The sequence below is a fragment of the Culex pipiens genome, chromosome 2 (genome assembly GCF_016801865.2).
Source record: "Culex pipiens pallens isolate TS chromosome 2, TS_CPP_V2, whole genome shotgun sequence".
Classification (NCBI taxonomy): Eukaryota; Metazoa; Arthropoda; class Insecta; order Diptera; family Culicidae; genus Culex; species Culex pipiens.
In genome coordinates, this window is record NC_068938.1 from 62,774,569 (window position 1) to 62,795,613 (window position 21,045).

Sequence of the window (21,045 nt, forward strand, 5' to 3'; positions counted from 1 at the left end):
AGAGAGAAGAAGTACGAAAAAAAACATTGGAGGGCCTTGTCGATTATTAATTAATTAAAAAATAACAACCGAAAAATTTACCAAAGCCATGTCAGCATCATGCGTGTGTGCGTTTGTGTTTATAAACGACTTTTAGTATGTGCCGGTAGTTGGTCGTCGAGACTTCAAGAAGTTCAAGTGGAGCGGAGTCTATCGACGCGCTGGGAGCTGCAGAACTTCAAGAAGTTTCTGCCTTACGGTGGAAAGCGGCCGGAACAGGGAGAAGAATTTGTTTTGTTTGAAGTTAGTTGAAATTGATTGAGGTTTTTCGAGATTGAGTGAGAAAGTGGGATGTGGCTCCTCCTGAACGGTTGAACCCCGAAGAATTCCCCACATACTTTGGCGGAGAGGAGGCCCCCCTCCCGGAGAAAAATCAGTGCGCTTCCACGTGGGGGCAATCGATACGAGACCACAAATGCCAAACTATGCTCAAAACTCAAACTTGACTTGAAGGGGGAGGTGCCGGGGATTAGGGGCAATCAATAATAGAAGTTTTGTGCTCGCCCAAAGCTGCCTTTGGAGGAGGGGGAGTGTAAATTCCTGAAGCCAGGAGCCACCAACATCAATCAATTTAGTTTAGTGTGTGGCTTTTGGAGAAGGTACTTGGATGATGCTGCATGGGACACAAAACGATGGGAAATTGATCCAAATGAAGAAGATCTACTGCTGCTGCTGCTGTTTTAAAAAGGAATTTGAAGAACCAATCTGGAATCTTTTTCCTTGGTAAGATTGAACATCAATCACTTACGGAGAGGGCATTTGATCTATCTGGACATTGTTGTGGTCTTCAGTGTTAATAAACTTTCGAATGGAATGAAATTTAATTTAATTCTTGTTTCTTGTTTTGTTGAAAATGAAAAAATATTATTCGAATTTAATTGAAACCCGATAGATTATTGTACTGCCAAGTCATCACATCAATATAAAATGAAATCAAGCAACATCCAATTAACCAACAAGTCATAACATCCAACTGTCCTCCCCCCAAATCACACTCACATGTCCATCAGTGCCACCACATCACACGTCCATCCGAATCCCGCAGCTGCTGTCCATCAAGTGTCTCGTGTCCTCCTCCACGTCGCAAAAAAAAAGTAATTATTAAAAATCTCCCTGCCATGTGACACACACGCAATCCCGCCCAAGAATGTGCTGCTCAGTGATGACCGATTGATGATCACTTCTGGAAGATTTACTCAATTTGGAATCTGCCACACGGCCGGGGAGGCCGGATTTTGTAATTAAGTGCTACAGCGCGAGCGCAGAAGAAGGAGGCCGACGAATCAACGCCGGGACTCCGCCCTGGGTTTGGTCTTGCAAAACTGCACAGTTCCACTCCCCGAAAACAAAACAACGCGAAATCGCGGTTTCAGGAGGAGGGTGGTCACTTGAGGTATAGTCTGGCGGAGTCGGATTTGTTTTAGGTTGGTTCTTGTTGAGTTGGGATACGGTTGTGAAGTCGTGGCCGGTCAAATCTTGCCCTTTTGACAGAACACAACTGGCAGGAGTCAGGATTCAGAACTCAGAAGTCAGAATAAAAGAGAAATCGGAATCATAAATCAGAAGTCAGGAGTCAGGAGTCAGAAGACAGGTTTCAAAAGTAAGAAGTCAAGAGTCAGTAGTCAGGAATCAGGAGTCAGAAGTCAAGAGTCAGGAGTCAGGAGTCAGGAGTCAGGAATCCGAAGTCAAGAGTCAGAGTCAGAATATCCCAGTCGGAATTCAAATGTCAGAGTCCAAGAATATCAGAGTCAGGATTTCAAGGTCTAAGTCTTGGAGTCAAAATCACAGACTCTCAAAGTTAGAGTTTGAGAAGAGCAAGTCAGAGTCAGAACCATTATCTCAAAGGCAGAGTAAGGGTCTGAGTAAAAATTTCAGAATAACACTCAAATTAAGAATCTAAGGGTCTGAGACAAAGCTAGAGTTAGAATCAGAGGCAGAATCTGAATCAGAGTCAGAATCAGAATCAGAGTCAGAATTTGAATCAGAGTCAGAATCTGAATCAGAGTCAGAATCAGAGTTAGGGTCAGAATCATAGTCAGAGACAGATGAAGAGTTAGTCAGAATCAGAGTTAGAGTCAGAACTAGAATCTCAAAGTCAGAGTCAGATGCTAAGAGTAAGACTCAGACTCAGACTAAGGGTCAGAGTCTCAAAATAAAAATCTAAGTTTCAGAGTCTCAGCGTCAGAGTGTCAGAATCATAGTCAGAGTTTGAGTCGAAATCAAAGTCAGAGTCAGAATCAGAGTTAGGCTCTATCAGAGTTTGAATCAGAATCAGAGTCAATTAGTTAGTCAAATTATCAGAGTCAGAGTCAGAGTCAGAGTCAGAGTCAGAGTCAGAGTCAGAGTCAGAGTCAGAGTCAGAGTCAGAGTCAGAGTCAGAGTCAGAGTCAGAGTCAGAGTCAGAGTCGGAGTCAGAGTCAGAGTCAGAGTCAGAGTCAGAGTCAGAGTCAGAGTCAGAGTCAGAGTCAGAGTCAGAGTCAGAGTCAGAGTCAGAGTCAGAGTCAGAGTCAGAGTCAGAGTCAGAGTCAGAGTCAGAGTCAGAGTCAGAGTCAGAGTCAGAGTCAGAGTCAGAGTCAGAGTCAGAGTCAGAGTCAGAGTCAGAGTCAAAGTCAAAGTCAGAGTCAAAGTCAGAGTCAGAGTCTAAGATTCAGAATCTCAGAGATTCTGATTGTCAGAGTCGAAGTCATTATATCGGAGTTTAGGTCAAAATCAGTTCAATTAAAAAGATTGTTTTTCCAAAGTAAATCTGTGTTGACCGTCCACCAGACTAGCTCTCAAGTGTCCACAAAAAGGAGTCGCGCAAAAACCCCGCACTCGGACCATGTTTGAACGAGTGTGGGATTTTCAATTAACTCTTATCTCGGAATCGCATATGATTTGACATAAATTAAGTTTCGCCACCGCGCAGAACAGCCCTGAAGAGGTCGGACAATGCACACTTGAGCGCTGGAGAGCTTTGCGAGGTTAAGTGCACACTTTAGGAACTCTGATTCGGATCAATCCGGAAGCTGCGTGGGAATGAGCAGTGCAGATCTTCAAGAAGGGACTGCTTCGCAGAAGATTTGGTTTGGGAGGGGAGTGTCAAGAATCAGTCGAATTCGCATCAATTTTTGATCAGCTTGTGCCGTCAACTTATGGGAGGCTGTCACTTTCAAACGACGTCGATTCTGGGCGAGACGCAAAGTGGCTTCAATACGTGTCAAATCTTCTCAAGCATCGCCAAGCAACATCTAGAGACAGATTTCGGCAAAATTGACACTGATTCCCATTCATACATGCAGTAGCAAGTGGCAAGCCATTCGGCATTTTCCTTCGAAGCAGGACAAAAACCCAGACTTGGCCCGGCCCCGAGCCCCTGAATAATTTAGAGCGGTTCCATTTTCCAGTTGGTTTTACATTATAGGTTCTTGTACTCTCCAACTTTATACGGGACGGGGAGGTTCAGAGCAAAGACGGCGTATGTCGTCTGGTATATAGTTTGGAACACAACCCCTCTTAGAGAGTCTCAATTTTTCCCGGTGTGTACACTTTTTGGCAGCGCCGAGGGCAGACTTGTTTCATTATTAATGCAGCAATCAAACGTGAAATGTTCGAAGGCAAGAAGCACTTTTGCCCGTGAAAGTCCTGGGCTGTAACGAACCAAGTCATGAAGTAAAGTACCACACCGAGCCATGATGGTAATGTTAAGTGACACTGCCACGGACATGGCGGGACTTCCTCGGGCCGGTTAATGGCCGGTTAAAGAGTCCGGGCCGTGTCGTGGTCCAATTTTCGGTTGATGTTTCTGGACGCTGTTGGACATCGTGGATGACATGGTTCAGAGCGGCGAAGGCCGAGGACCTTAATTTTTGTACACTCAAACGAATGGTCTGTGAAAAATAATAAAGCTACCTGTCAATACATTCGTTCACGTTTTCGTGAACTGATCATTTCTGTGTAATCAACTGAAGAGCTGTAGCAAACTTGTGAAGTTGGGGAGAATTTCATAACCTCTCATTTGGGTATACGAAAAAATCACCTCTCATCAGGTACCTCCGTCAGGCTCGAGGGTGATGATCACTTAGTTTGCGCAAATTCCTTGGAATAATGTCAGCGACTGTTGTTTCTGCGAGGACAGCGCAAAAATGGCAAAATTATGAGGCGGTCAGATATGATTTACGACCATGGCACTGTGGAGAATGGAACTGTGCGCGGTAGTAAACAGTGTTTTCGGAAGACATTTTTATGGATCCGCAAATGGACGTGCGGCACAACAAGCTCTCGTATTAATGAGTCCACGCAGATGGATGGGTCATTAGAGAGAGGTTTTAAGATTACATTGTTGGGATTAAAGTGCCTTTTAGGCAGCTTGTTGATTAGCTTGTTGAATTCTTGAACTGTTGCGTTAGATTGGATCGTTTTTCAACCGTTTATTATATTTGAAGAGTCTTAGCTAATGTTTGATAAAATAAATAAATGAATCAACCTTCCTGAGGGGGGTACACATATATCAAAACTGTAAAACCCGCGTCCAATTGAGCAATCTGACCTGATCTGACCTGATCCGGCACAAAATCAATCCAAACAGTAGTACAGCAAACCCCCATTGTCGACCCTCCTAATCGCTCCAAATCGCGCGTTTCAACACCAGTTCAGTGTGTCAAATAAATCTACCAGAGGGGTAAGGGGTCCAACAATGGCCCCCGTAAAACTCACCCCTCCCTCCTGGCCATTTACCGTTTACCGACCATATCGCGCGCCGTCATTTGTGAGAAAAACGATAATTTAATGTTGCCACATTAATCTCCTCTCGCAATCTGCTTTCGAAAAACCTTCGCACTTTGTGACTTCTCCCCGGCCGGATTCGAACCTGGATACCAAATCTATTTCGGAAAGGGTTCATATCTTGGAGCACAAATCTCTGCCCGGCCATTGAGTCACACACATACGTGACGGTCTCTTACCTGGTTCTTCCCCGGACCAGGTCAAACCGGGATGACCTCGGGGAAGGGAGATTCCGGGAGCGCGCTGCCACTCAGGGTTATACCGGGTATATTTATTAGATAATGGTGGCTGATTTTCGACCCGGGAGGTTGGCGGCCAAAAACTGCGGCTGACAGTGATAAATGACGTTTCCAATCGCTCGGGCCGTCTCGGGAGCTTTGTTTGTAGGACGAGACAACCCTCCGTTTTTGAATAGAACGTCGAGCTCGCTCTGATAACCGTCGTCAGCGGGGTCTTCCGGTGCCATCAAGTGGCGGGTATCTCTCCAGTGCGTGTCACTGCGAACACAGAATTTCAATTTACAAATCATGATGGAGATGGAGGCGAGCGAGTGAGGGAAGATCACGCACTAATGGAGCATTCAGCGAGAATGAACTTAATGACTTAATATAAAAATCGGTTTTCGCTCGTGCAGCAGTGGTTTCCCCTTCTTCTGGTCCTTCGATCTGGTTGATCCGCCCCTGTCCCACAGAGGATTCATTTATCTTTTTTCGTTCATCTTTTCGGGGCGCTTGCGGGTTTCAGGCTGCCTCAGATGATCTGCATAATGCTCTCCAGGAATCGATTCTGGAGATAGGGTAGTCAACGAAGGTGCAGTTTTTGTTTAATTTTATGAAATTTTCTCATATTTCTTACAAAACAATCCTGGCCTAAATTTTAATTGGAATTTTCTATTTTTTCATTATTTTGCCTTTCTTACTAAAGAAAGGTATAGGTTTTACTTTAAGCCAGGACGTCATTTCCATCTTCGTAAATATGTCGATTCAGCGTGAATTTTAATCGGAAAAATCGTCAAAAAATCACACTGCATCGATTTTCGACGCTCTATCGATTCACCTTGACAGAACTCGTCTATCTCGAATCCTCGAATTTTGAGAAAATAAATTCCGTGGAGGTCGAGTGATGTTCGTATGTGGTAAAATTTTGCAAAGTTTTGTGTCGCGCCGTTCTCAGCTCCCATAAATCCGATTTCGATTTATCTGAGTGCAGATGAAAGCTAGTGTGCTGAACCTGGGCGAGTTGCCACGCAAATTTCCAAATATCCATCTGTTTTCGGATGCGGCCAGACTTTTCAACGAAATACACAGTTTCCAAATGAAAATATGGTCAATTTTTTTCATTTTCATATTTTTTATTTATCTCAAAAATTGCATTTTTCGAGCTCTACAACCTCCCAAATTTTCATCCAGATCCATAATCTGGTTCTGGAGTTAGAGCCATTTGATTAACCTACCAAAAGAAAAAAAATCCCTAAAAAAAGGTAAAAGCCCACCTGGTGACCTTCACCAACGTTTTTCATTTCTGATTTTATTCAAAATTTCTTGCTACATTCATAGTACAGACCATGAGTGAGCATCTGAAACAAATTCGACATCGATCGGCAATCCCGATCAATTTTTAGAACGATTTACTTTTTGCCTTTTTTACTAAAGAAATGTATAGGTTTTACTTTAAGCCAGGACGTCATTTCCATCTTCGTAAATATGTCGATTCAGCGTGAATTTTAATCGGAAAAATCGTCAAAAAATCACACTGCATCGATTTTCGACGCTCTATCGATTCACCTTGACAGAACTCGTCTATCTCGAATCCTCGAATTTTGAGAAAATAAATTCCGTGGAGGTCGAGTGATGTTCGTATGTGGTAAAATTTTGCAAAATTTTGTGTCGCGCCGTTCTCAGCTCCCATAAATCTGATTTCGATTTTTCTGAGTGCAGATGAAAGCTACACTGAAAATACGCCACCCTTTTTTTCCAAGTGCCCAAACACTTGAATGATTCAATTTATCCGCATCTTAGATCTAATTTGTTTGTGTTTAAATTTCAATCCAATCCATTATTAAATTCAAGTGTTTTGGCGATTGACTTTTTGGTATTTTTTGACACCTTATTTTCATTTGGGTGGCTCAAACTTTTCAAGTGTTTTGCTCATGAATTTTCCCCACTGTGCTGAACTATTCAAAGTAATGAGCAAAACACTTGAAATTGATCTTGTTTTGATTTGAAATCCAGTTTCGCGACAGCTTCGTCGGAATTTGCTTCGTTTCCTCATTTGAAAGTTTTGGAGGTCCGGTGTGTTCGTTTTTCGCAGACCGCTTGAGTTCGCTGCCGCCATGTTCCAGTCCAGAAAATTGCCTGCCCGGTTTGTGACCGCGAAGATGAGCATCACCATAAGGCTGTGTCCTCGGGCTCGGGCTTCGTATGGCCAGCGGAAGGGCTTGGTCTCCCGGGCAGTAGCCAACTTTGATGATAAAGTTCCTTTCCGGACCCATTTGGTGAGTGGGGAGAGATTTTTTTTTGGGGTTTGTTTTGATTTTTGGATGTATTTTGTATGATTCACAGGAAGGATGCGAAAGAGCTGCAGATGCCGTACCAGGTAGGCGGTGCCAGTGATAAACAAGATTTGGATGCATTCAACTCAGGGGCCATGATATGCGTCATTCGACTGGTCAAGGCACAGTTTGATTCGAACCACCGCGGTTCTGCATCAACAAGAAGATTCCCCATGGGGCCTCCATCTCCGCCGGCACCGGTGCTTCACTCGCCGACGCTGAGAAACCTCCCAGGAAGCAGTGGTGGCGAACAAACCGATCCCGACCAGGAAGAAAAAAATAACAAAATTTTTACACGCCAGGTTGATAGAAAATAAAAACATTTCATTTCGCAACATCTTCCTTACATAAAAACAAATCGAAATCCATTTCTATTACATGCAAACATGCATTGATTAAAGAAAGAAAAGCCATTTAAAACCAATAAATATAATATAGTATTTCATGTGACACAACACGTCAAATTCAAGTGTTTTGCTATTGAATTGACAGCTAATTTTGTTGCCCAAAATTCAAGTGTTTTGCGATTGGTTTTTAAGTGCACTGTATAGCAGGGTCAGATCAAGGGTAGAACACTTGATTTAAAAGGGTCATTTTTGTTCAGTGTAGTGTGCTGAACCTGGGCGAGTTGCCACGCAAATTTCAAAATATCCATCTGTTTTCGGATGCGGCCAGACTTTTCAACAAAATACACAGTTTTCAAATGAAAATATGGTCAATTTTTTTCATTTTCATATTTTTTATTTATCTCAAAAATTGCATTTTTCGAGCTCTACAACCTCCCAAATTTTCATCCAGATCCATAATCTGGTTCTGGAGTTAGAGCCATTTGATTAACCTACCAAAAGAAAAAAAATCCCTAAAAAAAGGTAAAAGCCCACCTGGTGACCTTCACCAACGTTTTTCATTTCTGATTTTATTCAAAATTTCTTGCTACATTCATAGTACAGACCATGAGTGAGCATCTGAAACAAATTCGACATCGATCGGCAATCCCGATCAATTTTTAGAACGATTTACTTTTTGCCTTTCTTACTAAAGAAAGGTATAGGTTTTACTTTAAGCCAGGACGTCATTTCCATCTTCGTAAATATGTCGATTCAGCGTGAATTTTAATCGGAAAAATCGTCAAAAAATCACACTGCATCGATTTTCGACGCTTCCTCGCCATGTCGACAAGTTGTCAAGTTGAGCTTCGAATACTGGCGCGAGAATGCTGGCGCATATATTTTGAGGCTCGACTTATACTCGTTTTGTAGTAGCTTGTCTACCGATGTTTTCTACAACATGTAAGATATCGTAGCTTTTCGGTTTCTTTTGCCCTGTCCGTTTTTGCATATCTGTCCAATGTTTATTCAAAAACTTTTGTGACATAGGACATTCATCCGGCTACAATCAATTTGTTTCCCGTGCGCTCTTAAAAACGCCTAAATGTAGACTTCATTTGTCGTAAGTTTATCTAACAGGGTTCATTGGATCTAATAGGAGCTTTCCAAGCTTTCATCCACGGAAAGGGGATCCATCGCCAAATCGCGATAAAGTTCGCTAAAACTAGCGAAAAATGTCGCTAATTTCTCAGCCTGCACAAAAATTACCTAGAATTGCTAATTTTTTTCGCTGGTTTGGAAACCGATGAAATTCTACCAAACCAGTGAAAAAAACACTGGTTTGGTGAAAAATGTCGCTGTTTGGGGGATCAGTTTTGCTAGAATCAGAAAATTTTCTCGCTGGTTTGGAAAAAGCGGCAGTGCACCAAAATCAACCAGGAGATTATTGTACTGGTTTTGGGAAACAATTCGCTGGTCCAGCGGATTTCTTCACTGGACCAGTGTTCTTTTACGCTGCATCAGCGTTTTCTATCGCTGACGTCCGGGTTTTTTTCCGGCGGCAGCAGCTCGTACCAAAATCAACCAGTAGATTATTGTGCTGGTTTTGGGAAACAATTCGCTGGTCCAGCGGATTTTTTCACTGAACTGGTGTTCCTTCACGCTGGATCAGCGTTTTCTATCGCTGACGTCCGGGTTTTTTTTTCCGCGGCAGCAGCTCGTACCAAAATCAACCAGGAGATTATTCTACTGGTTCCGGCAAAAAATCCGCTGGTTCAGCGAATGTTTCCACTGGACCAGTGTTTTTTTGCACTGGATCAGCGTTTTTTATCACCGACGTTTGTTTTTTTGTTTTGGCGGCAGAAGCCTATGCCAAAATAAACCAGGTTGTACTTACTTGCCACAGCACAAACTGTTCCGCGGCCATGGTCAAGTACCTCGCCTACGATTCTTGCTGCCACCTGCGACAATTTGTGCACTCATCTATGCAGCAGTACAAATACATCTCCAGCTTCACTGCACCGTATTTTTCTGCTGCGAGAACTTTATGGAAACGTGCTTCTTTTCATTGAAAAGAACCCTCACCTGTTGAGTATGTATTTTAATGCTGAACACTTGATGCAGAACTTTTTCATGCTTTTTTGTTTTGAAAAAACCCCTAAAGCAATTCGATTGCCACAAATCGCTTCCGAACGTGAACAATAACAAACATTTATGACGGCTGTCGGAAGGATGTGTATCAAACCAGCGAAAACTTTCGCTGGAAAAGAAACCGTTTCGGAAATAACAAACCAGCGAAACCAAGTTGCTGGATTTGATTTCGCGCAGCCACCTTTTTCAGCGAAAAATTTCGCTGGTTTAGAGAAAAATTTCGCTGATATCAGCAAAACCAACCCAGCAAAATTCGGTCGCTGGTTTGGCGATCGATCCCCTTTCCGTGTCGTTTATATCGTTTTCAAAGTTTTCAATGCTGGCGACGCCAATGGTTTTCTACCTAAGGTTCTCGCGATTGAGTGTGTAGTGGTGCGGTTGTTGAAAATAGCTATCTCTGACTCTGTCACTTTCTTAGAAACTTCTTAGGCTAGCTTCCCTGCGGCACACGCGTTTCACCGAAGCTAAAAAACCAAAACCGCGGTGTGCATTGTCAATGGCGCATGGGAAGCTTGCTATGATCGCGTTTGGCATAAACGCTTGTTTGATTACAAACGTACAAGCATATTGTACGATTGAATATTTTCTTTTGGTGAAAATTGCGTTTTTTATTTCTTTTGGAAATCACATCATTTATAATACTTTGCTTTCATCATAAGACTTTCTTTTGTGCTGACGTTATAAATAAACAAAGTCGATGTTATGAATTGAAAAAAGTTCTACCATTGTTATATTCTTTAGTAAGAAAGGCTCTGTCTCACCCCAGGTGGGATTAAATCGGGTTTTTTTATTATTTTTTATCATAAAACATTTAAAAAAATATTCATTTGACTCTGAACGATTTTTACAAATATGTGAGCAATTTATTAATAATAATATCCAGTATAAATTTTAAAGCACTATCCACAAGTTACATTTGATTATAAAATTTTTGAAATTATTAGTTTAAGTAGAAAATTACACAAAATTAAAATTATTAGACATTGAAAATCTTACCAATAGTTGTAAATTACCAAGATATAGCAAATTTCTGGTGACACAGAGAAAAATAATTTTTCAGAAAAATATTTAAAGAGTTTCAGCAAACAGCAGAATGATCTCCAATTTAAAAAAAATGAAAATTGTAAGAAATTTTCTAAGTTATTCAAAATTACTTTGTTGGGGTTGTTTAACCTTCAAATAGTGTATGTAAATTGTGAAAAATTAGTAAAGTAATTTTTGATAGTCAAATTGATTATGAATATAAAGTAAACAAAAAAAACACGATTTTTTTTCTGCAAATTTTTTTTTTCAAGATTCATGTCTTTAGTATCAGATTTTGCACCATCTTTAAATATAGTGAAATAGATGTCATTCAATCTCCCCTGAAAACCTGGAATTCAAAATATTTGTAAGGAATACAACTTTAAGGTATTCAAAATATATTATTATAAATATTTAAAAGAATAAAATAATTTCAGCAAGCAGCTGAAAAGTTTTCAATATCAAAATTTAAATTATGGGAAATTTTATTTGGAATTGAAAAATATGGGTGTTTTACTTCAAATCTCTGATGATTTTTCAAAAGGCCGTAAGAGCAATTTTGACCTCCAAAACAAATTTTCGTTTGACTTAAAATTGAAAAAAAGTTAATTTTTTATTTAGGACACTCGAAAGACGTGTAGATGAACAATCTCAAGCATTTTTGAATTTGGTTTTTCGCAAATAGGTTGAAAACCGATGAAAAAAGGACTTTGTTGAAATAGCATTGTTTTTTTTTAGAGAAAAGTGTATAATAGACAATGCTTCATCCAATTGAAAAAAAAACAACAACAAATCTCTGAATACATTGCAAAATTCTAAAGAATAATACGAATAATAAAACAAAAAAAAATCATTGTATTCTTTTTTAGAAAATATAGTTTTTTTTTTAAATTTTCTCTATATTTTTTTGATTTTTTGAATTGAATGGATTGATGTTTGAGGAAAATATAAATCAACATTTCAAAATTGATGTTGAAAAAAAATCTTATGAAGTAAGTGAATAATTCATAAAATTGAAACAAAAAATAGCATTTTGCCAAGGTAGTTAGTTAACTATAAAATCATAGAAGACGATGATATATCGTTATCGTTATTACGATAATTGCATCGGCAATATTATTATCGACGAATAACTTGACAATTATCCAACACATTAAACGCAATTTTTTGGTGGAATTTTGAATATTTTGCTTTTCCCCATACATTTTTTCGAATTTTTCCATACAAACTTCAACGATAAAAAATGACTCTTAACCGGCACAGTTACTTATTTTTACCTAAAGAATCTAAAGAAAATTGATTTTTTTTCTTGTCTCCCTAATGATATCTCATTTTCAATATATTTGTAAGATACTATATTTCAACAAAAACGTTGGGTTTTTAAAGTTTTAAACATTTTTTTATAGTATTAAAGTAAAAGTACTAAAAACACACACACAATACCATATTTTTCGAAAATCTTCAAATAATCATGATTTGCATTATGGTTATCAACCAAAGCAAAAATTTTAATGCTGTTATGTTCATTATTGTTTTTTTTGCGGAAAAATACTGAAATTTTCACAAAATACCGTAATTTTTTGAAAACACTCAAATTTTCGTATATTTCATAATTTGCAATATGGTCAAAACGGTATAAAATTTTGCATGCATTTTAACTTTTATTAGGGTTATTTTTGTAAAATACTATAATTTTCACAGATAACCGATTTTTGTGACTTTTTTTAGAATTTATGCTTTGAAACTAACTACATAACTACAAAGTATACTCTTATTGAAAGCAATTTTGTGCATATTGTTTAATGAAAAAAGCAACCATTTACCTGAAAATGTCCTGACGAATCGTGAAAAACCTGTTTTGCAACGAGTTGAAAATATCATTTTTGCAATTTGGGAAACTCCCTTGAATTTTATTTGCTGTTCAGATGAGCATCAAACTCAAAAGCGGTATTAAAAAGTATTCCTTTTCGATACAAGACAAAAACGTTGAACTGTTCAATTTAAAAGTGCTGATATGCCAACATTAGGTGCACGATGGAATTGCATGCTGTCCTCCTAGTCTTAGTAAACAATGTCTTATGAGTTGCATATTTCAGTAAAAAGTTCGTGTAAATCTTTGTCGAGACAAAATGATGTATTCAGCAACATAATTAATACAGACTATTCCAGAAGAGACGCAGACACTGCTTAAGAAATGTGGCAACCGGGCGATACGCATGCTCGCGCGTAAGCAAAAAGACCCGGCATTTGAGGTTAGGCAAAAATCACACTTTTGAGTAGCTACAAAAAAACTTTTTCATGGCATAATTTTAAAAGTACTTCACTAAACAGAATAAAATTTAATAAGGTCTTAGGGGAACCCAAAAAGAACAGAATAAATCGAATCCGGCCAAAATTGGTTCAGCCAGTTCTGAGATAATCGTGTGGAAAAAAATCATGTCTACACACATCCCTACAGACATTTGTTCAGAATTTGATTCTGAGTCGACAGGTATACGTGAAGGTATATCTGATAGGTGTATTTAAGAATTTCATTTTTCGTGTGATTTTATAGCCTTGCCTCAGTTAGGTGAGGAAGGCAAAAATGTAAGTTAAGATAGAAAAATCTGTGCTCTGGACTGAATTTTCTAATCGGCTTTGTGTTTTCAGCTTGTATGTTTTTCTGCTTCTTAGGGGGAATCGCTCATTTGTTTTGCAAACTTCTTTAAAAAATCAACTTAAATATTTGATTATTGATAAGAAAGTAAAATTTAAAAAAAATAAATCCAGACCCAACAAACCACCCTACAGCACCCATTCACCCTAGTCTGCCACCAAAACCTCCTCTCCGGTGGTTCGCCCCGGCTTGGCTTTAATTTAGTTCAATCTGGAAAACTTTAGCCAAACCAATTCCAGTCCATCAGCGTCGACGGGCGGCAGTCGGCACTCGGCAAAAGAACGCAAGTTCAAGCAAAAGTAAACAACTCCGTCAACCCACGGAGGAGCATCCCATCATCAGCATCATCATCCCGGTGAAAAGTTGATGCTCCCAAGAACGATTCCTGATGAAATTACCGACAAAAGTTTCGTGGCCACGACGGTTGGGGGTAACCTCTGAAGGTGGAAGTGGAAGTGGAAGTGGGGGAATAATTTATTCATTTATTTAAATTAAACAAATTAAGCATAATTATAATCGTTACGCCAATATAAACTTGACTGATCGGGACCATGTTTGGGGAGGTTGAGGAAGAGGAAGCAGAACTTTGGTACAAGTTAAAGTACTCCGCGCGGTCCCGGGCAGACGGTAATAACAAAATTCATGTCATTTCAATAACAGATTTTGTTAAAATAACAGAAACTGTTATTGAATATTCTTATAAATATTTTTTTGAAGAAAAAATAATAACACTTTCTGTTATTTTAACAAACAATGTTATTGGGATGATATTCAATTGGAAATGTGAAATAAGATAATAATAACAGTTTAAGTTATGTTTTTACATTTAATTCCATAATAACAGTAACTGTTATTGGTTTGATATTCCATTGGAAATGTGAAATAAGATGATAATAACAGTTTAAGTTATGTTTTTCCATTTTCTTGTATAATAACAGGAACTGTTATTGGTTTGATATTCCATTGGGAATTAGTGAAATAATTATTATGTGCACATTTCGATTTTTTCCGGACTTAGCAAAATTTCCACTCGCTGACAGAATTTTTTAATTCCCGGCACTTAGAATAATTTTCATAGTCTCACATAATGAGCATATATTTTGATGTTTCATGTTTGTGCTGGACTTTGATAAAAAATCGTTTTTTTGCGATTAAATTAAAAGCAATTTTCGAACAAAAAAACTCGCATTGGCCCATTTACATTGTTTTGCTTGAGTTGATTAATTTCATGTATGGTCAAACTTGGTCAAACTTTTGGGCAAGCGGAGAGGATGTCGATCCGCTATCAGTGCGAACCACCTCCATAGGCTTGCGGTTGGGAGAGCAGAAATGAGAACTCATGACTTATTGTTTAAAATGATACAGAAGGCTCTCTCCTTTTACCCAGGTCAAACTAAAAGGTGTAAAAAACCAGGGGTTTAGTGTAGTTGCTCGATATTTATAACAATTTCGTTGTTTGTGAATGGCACCTGCAACTGTGTCCTATCCCTCGCTTGGTACAGAACTGTCTTGGAAGAACTGTCAAATTTTGTTTGTTTTGGTTAGCTCTCATGATTTTTATTTGCCTGCGAGATCGCGCGATTTGCGTAAAGTTGCTGTTATTTTGTGTTGACTATGGGACTACGATCGCCCAATTTCCGACGACGGAGGAATCTTCGTGCCCGTGTCTCAGAAAATTCTGGCCGGTGTGGAAACGGGAAGTGTTTGAGGCGCACGGAACCAGCGCCGTCCGGTTGGAGTTAGTGGGGTTGATCGACGAGCAAAAGATCCAGAGTTTCCACGTTGGGGAGTTGTGGGAACGGTGGTAACAGCGAGCTCGTCATACCGTGTTCCTGACATGCGTTTTTTGCCGTTTGGTGATCCGTTCCGAGGCCGTGTGGAAGATCCACGTCAACTCCAAACGGCACAAGCTCGCCCGGTCCACGAGACGTCCCCGGAGGAAATTCAGAGGAACTCGAGTGCGTAACCGGCCGCCAAAGACGACGGCGGTTCTCTTCCGGCTGATTTCTTCGGTGCTGGTGTGAACATCAAACGGGATATAATCAACATCCCCCGGAAGAGGAAGAGGATTCAACGGCCGAGCAGAAGATCAGCGAAATCGACGAGCAAATTCTAAACTAGTCCCGGGTGCTGAGCTTGGAGCGGAAAAGGACGAGGTGCGGACGGCATCAACGAAGGTCGCAGGAGATTAAGAAGGAAGTAAGTGACGACGATGGCTGTAGTTGTACAGCGTTCCGTTAAGGTCCGTCGTGTCAAAGGAATGTCAAAGGCTGGATGACGCCTACGAACACTGCGCGGTTGTCCGGATGAGGGACACAATTGACAGGTCCGGCAAATCAGTTTGAAATTGCCGTCGAGATGAATTTGTTTAAGATAGCGTATGTAGTTTTTAGCATTTCCGTATCGAATAAGGAAGGGGCAACCGCCGCTCAGTGTTACCTCCTTCCTAATCTCCATCTTGACAGCAGCGCCAACAACCACAATAATCCGTCTCTCTCCTGCGGCCTTCGTCGATGCCGTCCGCTTCCGCACCTCGTCCTTTTTCCGCTCCAAGCTCAGCACCAGGAACTAGTTTGAATTTGCTCGTCGATTTCGCTGATCTTCTGCTCGTCCGTTGAATCCTCTTCCTCTTCCGGAGGATGTTGATTACATCCCGTTTGATGTTCACACCAGCGCCGAAGGAATCAGCCGGAAGAGAACCGCCGTCGACTTTGGCGGCTGGTTACGCACTCGAGTTCTTCTGAATTTCCTCCGGGGGTGTCTCGTGACCGAGCGAGCTTGTGCCGTTTGGAGTTGACGTGGATCTGCGCTTGGTTTAGCGTCTTAGATGGAAAATATTTTTGAAATTACAAAACGAGCGATCCAATTATTTAATAATTGTCCTTGTGCAAATGCAAGCAATGTTTTCTATACTTTTTGCGCCAACGTTGTTTGCGGACGCCCCCAAAAACGACACTGGGAACGTCAAACGAAACGATCAAAGCAAGCGTTGTTGTTGTTTTCGAATCGTGTCGTCGGATGGTCCGTCGCGTTTGAGTTTATCGGAACAGTTGGTGTAGAAATCCGTCCTGAATCCAGTCCCGTCATAGGTGTTTCTGACCGCGACGAAATGGAAGCTAGGGGAACGTGTAAAATCAGTATTTTTGGTGTTTATGTTTGACTGTGTGTGGAGGAGGAGGAGGGAAACGATGGTGCTGACATTTTAAAAAGTGGGAGACTGCGGCAAATCACCGCAGCAAATAAGAGTTTGTTTACCTGGCTTATAATGCCCTTCGTTTGCTTGTTTTGCGACTTAGCCTGTTTCCGTTTCCCAATCGTGTGTGTTTGTTTTTAGTGAATTAAAATGTCATTAAAAATGGCGAGCAACAAGCTTCGGCTTTTTTTTTAGTTGTCGCGGCTCGTGACAAGCTGGATCGAAGCTGCCTGAAAAGAAGATTTGCAACGATGGTGTCAACCGATTCCGGGATTGTTCCTCTACCGTGTGCGTAAACCTTCGAGCGGGTAAGTAATTTTCTGATCTGATCAGACTCCGTGAAAGAACAACATTGAGTGGATTTCTAATTGATTGGTTTGTTTTGAAATGAGCCTGGTTCTTTTATCTTACGTGAGGCTTTAGAGGGTTTGTTTACATTCCGGAACATTCATTTGGGACCTCAACAAATCAACCGGAAAACCACGAAAGTTAGTCTGTGTAAACAAACATGCCGTTCCTTTTCAGATTTGAGGTTATGAACCCGGCTGCTGAAGATTCTTCCGGCGAAACCCGACGGACTATTGGGTCAGACTGCCGTGTGCCGACGACAATCTCTTGGCTTGGACCTGATCGTGAGGTTATCGGTAGGTTGTCGATAACGGCCGTGGGTCGTCGTTGTTCCGCAACGGAGTTCGTGTAGGCGGGGTCAATTAGATAAGTATATTTAACTTTTCCTCCACCTACTCGTACTTTTCTGTTTCCCTTTCTTCACTTCCTTATTCTATTCCTCCTCCTAACCATCTAAGGGGAAATATACATTTTAGACACACATCAGAGGCACATAAATGTTGCTTGCTTGCAAAATTTGCGTACTCAAACAAAAATGTACTTTTGGCAACGAAGAATGTATTTCCATTGAGTACCTAATGATGACTCAGCGATTATTATACGCCCAATCGCAGATTAGAAATTTTATTTTATTAGAACAGGCACATTTTCCTTACATTGTACTGCTAAAATAATCAAATTGTCATTAAAGAATTGATACTTTGAGTTCTTTTTTCTCTTTTTTACAGGAAACCGGAAATCAACCTGGTGTTCTACGTTGGGGCAGACTTTTTTGCGCACGCCGGATTTCCTATGGACGGAAAAAAGGAACCTTAGCACAAACTTCATCTGAAAGATGGATATGCAGATCGTCAGCAAAGTAAGTTAAATAAAGTAATATCCCAAAGTAAACCTATCACTTTTTCTTTCCTATTGATTGTATGTTGAACACATTTTAACGTCATCTGGGGCGAATCTGGACTACTGTTTGAATAGGGATATCAGGTTTTAGAGCACTCAAAAGCTTAAATTTGGAAAGCGATGCTCTATTTTTGTTAATTTGTGTCTGTTTTATTCAAAACCGATCAAAATTCCAAATATTTCGCAGTAACAAGGCTGAAACAGCATGAGGCGAGTTTGGGCTCCTTGTAGCCCGATTCACCCCAGATAACGGTACTTTTCTATCTAGCAAAAAATGGAGTATGAAATATTCACAGTAAATTATAATTTCTAAAAGATGTGTTAGCAAACATTTTAGAACACATTTAAAAAACAATATTCAAGCTACAGTTGGCTTTCAACACTTTGAAATTTGGTTACAACTCATAAAAAGCAAGCTAGTTTCTATCGAAAGTTTTACAAAAAAAGGAAATGATGGAGTTAGAGCTCCCAACTTATCCTGCCTAGCTGAGAATTTTCCTACGAACAAAGGAAGATTTTTTCTGAGATACAACTTTTTGCCCGGCCGGGATAAAATAATAACACTTTTTGTTATGCAATCAATCCTTATAAATAACAGTTTTTGTTATTTGGGTGCTCCCCATCCATCGCTCAGAATAACTAACCTTGTTATTCTATTGTTCTGGATTCTATGTTATTAGTATGTTATTGCAATAACAGAGCAATAACAATTTTAGTTATTTTTCGAACAAATCTTTGTTATGGAAATTTGTTATTTTAACAACTAATCCGATCATCCCAATAACGGATTTTGATCTTCTCACAATATCAAAAAATGACCTTCCCAAGTTATTTCCGTCTGCTCGGGGTAGCACACGCCGGAATTGGTTCACATATCAAAACTCATCAGACGGCGATGCTCGCGACTTTCATCGCATTTGAAGTCTCGACCTGGAACGACGCTCTGGATGCTTCATGGGTTGATGATGCTGGTGGTACGTGCAGATTGCCTACGAGATGTGCCGTCAGGCTGTGGAAACATCAGTAATAACGGCTCAATCTCGCTCGCGAGCGAGTCAGTCGGTTAGAAGATGAAGTGGAGGCTGTGTCGATTAGATGTTCAACGGCAGGCAGGCAGCAGTCAGTACGTGATGTGTATGTACTCTTGCAAGGCATGTGATGTGAGTCATGATGATGCCTTTGATCGCATTAGCCGGAGAAATTGGGTTAAGAAGTTCAGAGGTAGCCGCGAGCTAATTCTTGTCAATTGGCTGTGTTTATGAACAACGGTCGTATCTTAACTCAGTTAAGGGTGGAGCCTACACGGAGAAAAAAGTGTTCCCAAAATCGTGAACAAGCGTTCGTTAAAATGGGAACTTTGAACAAAGTGTTCAAATGCCATTTTACGTTTTTTGCCCCAAAATTTTGAAGCATTTTTTTGATAGCAGGTATATTACGTTCTGAAATTTTCTACAAGAAAATCCATGCCCTTAATTGAAAAAAAGTCAATTTTCATCGGTTTAATAAATCAGATATTCCTTTAAAGGTTTTATTTGGATGTCATACTTGAGTCGTTTTTGGTGATTTAATTTTTTTAATAATTTAAATTAAAAGCAGCACACTGACCATTACAAATTTTATCATTTTTTGAATCCGGTTGATGCGTTTAAAATTACTTTCAAAACAGTCCATGTCTAATTTGATTGGATTTAATGCATTGGCATTGCAAACTTATTAAAAAGTTTAAAATATGACCAAATCGGTTGATCAACTCGAGAGAAATATTATTGAAAAGATAACACGATTTCCCATATTCCTACATCTACGTGAGAGATTTTATGCCGAAATGTTATTTTTGCATCGATCAATTGATACTGGCGAACAAATTTCTCGTAAACAAATATTCCTTTAATCCAGAAAAGAAATCCTCTTCCATTCAATTGCTTGAAGGTCTTGTTTGGTCTTTATTTTTGGCAATTCATAATATATGGAATTTAGGCCGTTGCAAATATTTTTCAAAGCTCAAAATTGGTCCGAAAAATCAGGGGGCAAGAAAAATATTTTCCAAAAAACTTCAAAATTTTCATGAAAATATAAGTCTGATCAACTGAAAACAATCTTAAATGAATTTTTCTGCATTGATAATCATGTTTAGCATGTTTGGGCTTGTTTAAAAATGTTTAGAATTTTTATGAAAGTGGTATTTTTTGACAAAAACGTTTCAAGACAGCTGCCGAAATGTCAAGAATTGTTCCAGGATTTTTTTCTGCAAAGATGTCCCCTTTAAAAGAAATAAGTTTCATTAAAAAGAGCCTCAGAAATTGTAAAATCCTTAAAAAAATAACTTTGACATAATCTTACCCTCCAGACCTAATTTCACCCCAACTGACGGTACCAATAAGGGACCATCCATAAACCACGTGGACACTTTAGGGGGGGGGGGGGGTATATCGATTGTCCACGCTCCATACAAAAAAGTTTTTTTGTGTATGGACAATTGTCCACGAGGGGGGGGGGGGGAGGGTTGGAATTTTCAAAAAAGTGTCCACGTGGTTTGTGGATGGTCCTTAACCAATTATGAAAATAAAATAATTTCATTTCATTACTATTATTTATCTTTTAAACAAATTAAACGGATAAATTCACTAAATTTACTGTAAATTCAATGAAAAGACATAACTGAAAAATTACAAAATAAAATTTTTAAGTTGAATTCAATTATTTTGTACAGTAAACCTAGGGTTAGTGAAAATTCACGATTTCGCGGACAGCGTTAAATTCGCGAAATTCGTCTTTTTCCGCGAAATTCCGTGAATTGTTATGTTTGTGTGGAACTGTAACGATTTATCTCAAAATATTTTTTCAAACTCAAATAAAACTAAAAATAATCTTAAGAACTACTGTAGAGTTAAGCGAATGAAAGCCCTAATTCAATTACTAGTATGGGTTAGTGAATTTTGACGATTTTCGAAATTTTTCAATTTTGTCAAATAATTTTTTTTAAATAACATCACAATAAATATTTCAATCATAAAGACTTTTTGGGTAATTTTTATAAGTTTGAAGAATTGTTCGGAATTTTGAGTTTTTTGAGAAACTAACTTTATTTAGTAAT

The 21,045-nt window shown here is 39.4% G+C and overlaps 1 protein-coding gene and 1 long non-coding RNA gene across 3 annotated transcripts in view; one reads left to right on the forward strand and one right to left on the reverse strand.

Moving 5' to 3' along the window:
- LOC120419379 (netrin receptor unc-5-like) overlaps positions 1-21,045 on the reverse strand; it is a 434,660-nt gene that overhangs the window by 361,710 nt on the left and 51,905 nt on the right. The window lies entirely within an intron of this gene.
- On the forward strand, positions 5,706-7,623 carry LOC120419377 (uncharacterized). The gene is made up of 2 exons (XR_008212195.1): positions 5,706-7,297; positions 7,365-7,623. It is a non-coding gene; the product is annotated as an uncharacterized LOC120419377 (long non-coding RNA).